Source organism: Bos javanicus, chromosome 5, assembly GCF_032452875.1.
Source record: "Bos javanicus breed banteng chromosome 5, ARS-OSU_banteng_1.0, whole genome shotgun sequence".
Lineage (NCBI taxonomy): Eukaryota > Metazoa > Chordata > Mammalia > Artiodactyla > Bovidae > Bos > Bos javanicus.
This window is the reverse complement of record NC_083872.1, coordinates 30,845,784-30,852,815: the sequence shown is the minus strand read 5'-3', so window position 1 is coordinate 30,852,815 and position 7,032 is coordinate 30,845,784.

The following is a 7,032-nucleotide window of genomic DNA, read 5'->3' as shown; positions in this document are numbered from 1 at the left end:
CTCTTCCTGAACTGGGAAGTGAAGACAATGGTCACTGCTTCACAGAGGGGTAAGGGAGGTATCAAGCAGGTGCTGGAGAGCAGGATTCTCATGTCCAGGCTAACCTGTGACAAGTTAAACATTCACTAACTCTTTACTTTTCTGTCTCTCCTGCCCTGTTAAAAATCGCATGAAAGACTTCCCCAATCTCCAGCCATACAGACCTAATTAACCAAAAGAAAAAATAAATAATAATACTTGAGTCATCCTATTCCTTGCAGAGCTTTTCTCCTCTGAGTGTATACCCCTCCAGCACATCCGTCCTGACAGCTGTCAGGAAAGCACCGCCCCCCTCAGATGCCCTCCTGTTCCCTGCCCCCCTGTTTCTGAACTACTCAGGGTGACAGCCCAGATGCTGATGGTACCAACCAGGACAAACAGGGAGCGAGGCTGTGGCAGCATCTCCCTGGGGACAGCCAGGGACTGTCATTTCCCCACGGGTGCCGAGGGAGTTTCCTTACCTACACTGTGACTCCCTACCAGGGGAAACGCTAGCTGAAGATTTTTCTGGGTGAGGAAACTCACCCACCATCACCACCAGCAGCACAACTGTTCTCCAGCCCACCCGCCCCTTCACAGCCGTCAAAACAGCAGGAACAAATACCACCCACTCTGATTCCCCAGGGAAAAGTCAGGTCTCCTTTTTATGTCTCTCTTCAACTTAACCCAGTTAGGCTTTCTCTGTAACTAGATTTCAAACAAACCCATTTTCTGGTGTTGCTCAAACTCGCAGGTGAGATTGAGAGCATTTCGCAGACTCTCCCTTGGGAATCAAAGTGGGTGGGGCTTGTGGTCCACTGCAGTGTCTCCCCCACGGCCTGAAGTCCAGGTGGCTGTTCACAGTAGGTAACATCCAAAATGCCTGTGTGTGTGTGTGTGTGTGTGTGTGTGTGTGTGGTTCAGTCATGTCTGATTCTGTGGCCCCATGGACTGTAGCCCACCAGGCTCCTCTGTCCATGGAATTCTCCAGGCAAGAATAATGGAGTGGGTTGCCAGTTTCTTCTCCAGGACATCTTCTGACCCAGGGATCGAACCCAGGTCTCCCACATTGCAGGCAGATTCTTTACCATCTGAGCCGCCAGGGAAGCCCTAAAAATAACCTAAAATAACCATTGTGTCACCTTTTAATAGGCTGTTTCTCAAAGGACAGGACAAGGCCCCCCCAGCAGCGTGGCATGATAGCAAACTGCCAGCTCCTTCACCAACTCCTGGTTCAGATCTGGTTCCCCCAGTTAACTAGCCATGTTAATTAGCCACTTAACTTTCCTTTTTAGAAAGTTTGTCATGGTTTCTTCATACTAGCTGGAACCCTCCACTAAAAGAAAAGGAATGGTCTAGAATGAGACAGACACGGGGTGGCCAAGTACTGGAGGCCTCAGAGTATTCCAGAATGTTTTGGTGGGGGTGGGGAGCCTCTGTCGAGGCTGCATCTTGAGCTCATTTCAGTGGTCCCAGCACCCAGGGCCAGGGCAAGCGTAGGGGGACTTTAAGTAAGAATCATAACCACTTAACTAAGTTCATCTCATTCTCTCCACAATCCTCTGAGAAAGGTTCATTTCACAAATGAAGGAACTGATGCTGTTCGAGATTAGCACCTGTCCTCCGTCCCCACCCCAAGGTCACTCGGTGACAGAGCTAGAATTCAAACCCGGGCTAGTTTGACTTGAAAGCCTGAGATTTCCCCACCTCACAACACAGCCTGAGAAGGAGAGACCTGGGGACCTCCAGAAACGAGGTGGAGAGAGTGGGAAGCGGGGAGGGGAGGAGCCCCTGGACTCTGATCCGACAGCCACCTGTTCTCAACCCTGGCACACAGCAACCGACTCCGCCTGCGCTTGGGGGTGGGGTGGGGGCTTTCTCCATCTTTTGTGTCTTGAGCAATTTTTTCCTTGCTTTGCTCTTCCCTTCTCTTTCTCCCTGTTCCTTTTGTAGATAATACTCCCACAGGCCTCCCACGGCAGCTCCAAAACTCAGCCTCCTGAGTTTCTTGTTGTTGACAATGCCTCTGAGCTATCTCTGAACAGGGCTCCCCCACCCAACCTTAACCTCCCTTCCCTGTGACTCCCCACGGTGGCCAGTGAGTCAGGAGCTGGGGAAAGTGGAGAGGGAAAGATGACTAGGAGGAGCCCAGTGCTACCTGACCCACCCCACCCCATGCCCTGCCCTGTTTACTTTTCAACTCCTCCCCACCCCCACCATGCTGGCTCCTAAGTGTGGGCCCCTGCTCTGTGTGTGTGTGTGTGTGTTGTTTATTCTAGGTGGGAGGGTAGATGCAGGGAAGGAGGTGGAAGGAGGAGGCAAGGAATTCATCACTGCAGCCTCTATAAGGTAGATCTGGCAGGGAGACCTGAGGGACTAGGTGACATGAAAGGGAGTCAAGTGGGTTGAGACCCTATGCCTGAACACACTCATCTAGATGGAAAGGACACCTTCAATCAAGCCAGGCTAAAGGTCTTAATGACCTGGATAACCACCATGGTGTGATCACTAACCTAGAGTCAGACATCCTGGGGTCCAAAGCCAGGTGGGCCTTAGGAAGCATCACTACAAACAAAGCTAGTGGAGGTGATGGAATTCCAGCTGACCTATTTCAAAACCTAAAAGATGATGCTGTGAAAGTGTTGCACTCAATATGCCAGCAAATTTGGAAAACTTAACAGTGGCCAAAGGACTGGAAAAGATCAGTTTTCATTCCAATGCCAAAGAAAGGCAATGCCAAAGAATGCTCAAACTACGGCACAATTGCACTCATTTCACACACTAGTAAGGTCATGCTCAAAATCCTTCAAACTCGGCTTCAACAGTACTTGAACCAAGAACTTCCAGATGTTCAAGCTGGCTTGAGAAAAGGCAGAGGAACCAGAGATCAAATTGCCAACATCCATTGGATCATAGAGAAAGCAAGGGAATTCCAGAAAAACAGTTACTTCTGCTTCATTGACTATGCTAAATAAAGCCTTTGGCTGTGTGGATCACAACAAACTGTGGAAAATTCTTCAAGAGATTGGAATAACAGACCACCTTACCTGCCTCCTGAGAAACCTGTATGCAGGTAAAGAAGCAACAGTTAGAACCAGACGTAGAACAATGGACTGGGAAAATTGGGAAAGGAGTACATCAAGGCTGCATATTGTCACCCTGCTTATTTAACTTATATGCAGAATACATTGAGCAAAATGCTGGACTGGATGAAACAAGAGCTGGAATCAAGATTGCCGGGAGAAATATCAATAACCTCAGATAAGCAGATGATACCACCCTTATGGCAGAAAGTGAAGAGGAACTAAAGAGCCTCTTGATGAAAGTGAAAGAGGAGAGTGAAAAAGTTGGCTTAAAGCTCAACATTCAGAAAACTAAGATCATGGCATCCAGTCCCATCACTTCAAGGCAAATAGATGGGGAAATAATGGAAACAGTGACAGACTTTATTTTCTTGGGCTCCAAAATACTGCAGATGGTGAGTGCAGCCATAAAATTAAAAGATGCTTGCTCCTTGGAAGAAAAGCTATGACAAAACTAGACAGTGTATTAAAAAGCAGAGACATCACTTTGCCAACAAAGGTCCATCTAGTCAAAGCTATGGTTTTTCCAATAGTCATATATGGATGTGAGAGTTGTACCATAAAGAAGGCTGAGTGCTGAAGAATCGATGCTTTTGAACTGTGGTGTTGGAGAAGACTTTTGAGAGTCCCTTGGACTGCAAGAAGATCAAACCAGTCAATCACAAAGGAAATCAACCCTGAATATTCATTGGAAGGGTTGATGATGAAGCTGAAGTTCCAATACTTTGGCCGCCTGATGCGAAGAGGCGACTCATTGGAAAAGATCCTGATGCTGGGAAAGATTGACGGCAGGAGGAAAAGGGGACAAGAGAGGATGAGATGTTTGGATGGCATCACTAACTCAGTGGACACAGTTTGAGCAAGCTCCAGGAGATGGTGAAGGACAGGGAAGCCTGATGTGCTACAGTCCATGGGGTTGCTGAACACAAAAGGAAAGGGTTGGTGGCCACATCTCTATCCCATACATGTCCACACAAATTCTATGATGGGCAATGGCGGAAGCAGTTTAAAGCTCCAAACATGGCTATTTCATTCTGAGATAAGAGTGATCATATGTTCAATTTATGTTAGTATGTTTTCCTCTGGAAATTGGGACCAACCAGGGCACCAAAGCGATATCAGAGGCATTGTGCCTGGAGCTGCTGGAGGAGACAGTGCATCTGAGACAAAATATTTAACCACTTTGCCTTAATGCTTTCCATCTGTAAATTGTCAATTATAACTGCAACTATTTCACAGAATTATGATAAAGATTAACAGGATAATCCAAGTAAATCACTCAGCACAGTGCTTTGGCACAAAGTTGATGTCAGGCGCTGTAATAGTACACACAGGTACTGTGTGGAGCGCCCACATGTTCCATCTACCGCCGACTTGCCCTGACCCACAGAGTCTGGTTTGGCTTCATTTTAAAATCAGCCCAGGATTATGAGCTTGAAGACTGAATGTCGTGAACACCTGGGCTCACACAGGTGACTCAAGGGCCATCTGGATCTGATGCACAACCCCAGATGACCAGTCCTTGTGAGTGCCACACAGCTAGCCTGGGGCTGTTTCTGGGTCCTCAGAGTGGGAGACGGCTATACTGGAGTGAGGTGGACTCTGCACCTCGGGTTAGGAGAGTGTCAGGGTTGGAACCTTAGCAGTAAACCAAACCAAAGCAAGTCTCTATCGCTGCCTCTTTACTCATCTGTGAGATGGAGTGTGAGTATCATCTATTCTGCATAAGTCACACGGCTCCTATAAGATTCAAAATCAGATAATACTTACATGATGCAACTGTCACCCACAACTGTCTGGATCCTTTACTCTCTTAATTTTCCTAACAACTCTCTGCGGTAGTTACTGTCCCCACTTCACAGAGGAGAAAATTGAGTCACGCAAGGAAAATCACAACAGCAAGTGGCAGCACTATATTCAAACCTAGGTAAGTAGCCTGGCTCTCAAGTTAGGTGCTATCAACCATACTCCTCATCCTTTCAAAGTGAGACAGTTGGTAAATTGCACCCCCTCCTTAGCAGTACAGCTTGAACAGGCCCGGAGGGGCAAAGACGAGCCACGGGGGAGGAATTACTGTGCAATCCTGGACACAGGTGAGAGGGTGGGAGGGCGGGAGTCAGGAGCAAGATCTGCAGACTCCTTAGGGTCGCTCTTCCTGGGAGCAGGATTCCAGAATTCAGAGGACTAGGGGAGACAAATTCCTCCTGTTCCTCCCCTAGCACCAGCTCATTTTAATACAGGTGCCAGGGGCTTCGGCCCTTGTCGCAGATGAGGGGTGGGTGGAGCGGGAGACACTGTCTCTCCGATGCTGATGACTCTGGTTGTGTCTCCTTGGCGGGGCGGCGGGGGGTGGGGGGGGGGGTGCTAAGCCTTCCGCATCACTCGTTCGGGAACAAATTGCTGTTTTGGCCCCGGCGGTTCCTCTGGGCGCGGGCGGTAGCCGCGCTCGCTGGCAAATCGTGGGAGGGAGGAGGAGCGGCGCTGGCAGCGCAAGCCTGGGGGGACCGACGCAGCGCTGGAGGCCAGCGAGAGACTGCGGCCCGGGGCCGGGCTGCGCACCGCCCATGGTCGGCCCCTCCTCCCACCCCCTCGCTGGATGGGAGGGTCCCTCAACCACCGGCACCCGCTTCAGCGCAGAGCCTAGGGCTCTAGGACTGAAGGCTCTGGGGCAGAGGAGACACGGTTCTCTCACTCCCCGCTCGCAAAGACCACTAACACAGGACTAGGAAGTTTCCCCCAGCTTCTGACGGCTACCGTACCTGTATTTGCAACCTGGCCCTTCATCGCAGCCTGGAAGCGACAAAGGGTGACCGAAAGAAATGTAGGGGCAAGACAAAGGTTCTGGGGCGCCCCCATTCCCACACACCTGCTTTCCACTCCCTACCCCCTCCACCTCCCGGTCACACACTAAAAGCGTCTAAATCTTATTTCCAGGACTGCCCACCCTCCAATTCCCTGACAGCTCCAGTCAGCCGCCGCTTCAGGCTGAGATGCACTTAGTGAAGGATTGATCCATTCCCCGGAGGGTAAAGTAGAGGCTAAGAAAGACTCGGATGCCCAGAAGCTGTGTTTAGACCCCCTCCACCAAATCTCCTTTCAGACTTCCCCTGCCCCACAGCTTCCGCCAACCACCGGTCTTCACCACCTCCGCCTGCTGGCCCAGCCCCCTTTCCCGTTACATTTTTCCTAAGGGAAAAGCATCTTCTAAAACAAGCAACCCCCGCTCAGCCCCCGCCTGAGCTCTCCCCAGGTCCCTCCGGGGGAGGAGAGGCTGCCAGGCTCTCTGAGCACCCCCTTGCTGCAGAGAAAGACGCCTCGCCCCTGCGGCTGAGTCAGCCCGAGCGGGACCAGGCGCTTGCCCGTCGTTCTCCGAAGGGCGGGCGGGGCGGCTTCGGGTGGCCCGGGCGGCCCGCTTGGCGCGGGGAGGGAGGGAGGGCACCGCCTCCCAGGCCCCCACGAGGTCCCGAGGGGAGGGGGATCCCTCGGCGGGAGGCCTGTCCCTTTAAGGAGGCGGCCCTGCCTGGGTGTGCCCCGTCTCCATGGTTACCCCGGTGCTGGCGGCGGGCGCAGGAGGGAAGGAGGGAGGCTGCCGCTTCTCCCCGACAGACGGAGGGAGCTGCGGGGATCCGGTGCGGAGCGGAGCCCGAGAGGGAGCCGACCCGCAGCCGAAACGGGAGCTCCTGCTGCAGCCGCCGCGAGCGGAAGGTGCCGAGAGCACAGTGCGAGCGGAGCCGCGAGTCCAGGATTCGTGGGCTGCCAGGGCGCGAGGAGCAGCGCGCCATGCTCCGGGCCCCGACGGCGGGGACGCCCCCTTGCGCGCGGGCGGCTGGCAGGACCTGCGAGCCCGGGGTGGGCATCGCCCCCCGACGGCTGCGCTAGGGGGCGCGGGGCCCGGTGGGGGGCGGCCGACTTGGGCGCCCTCCCCCGGCGC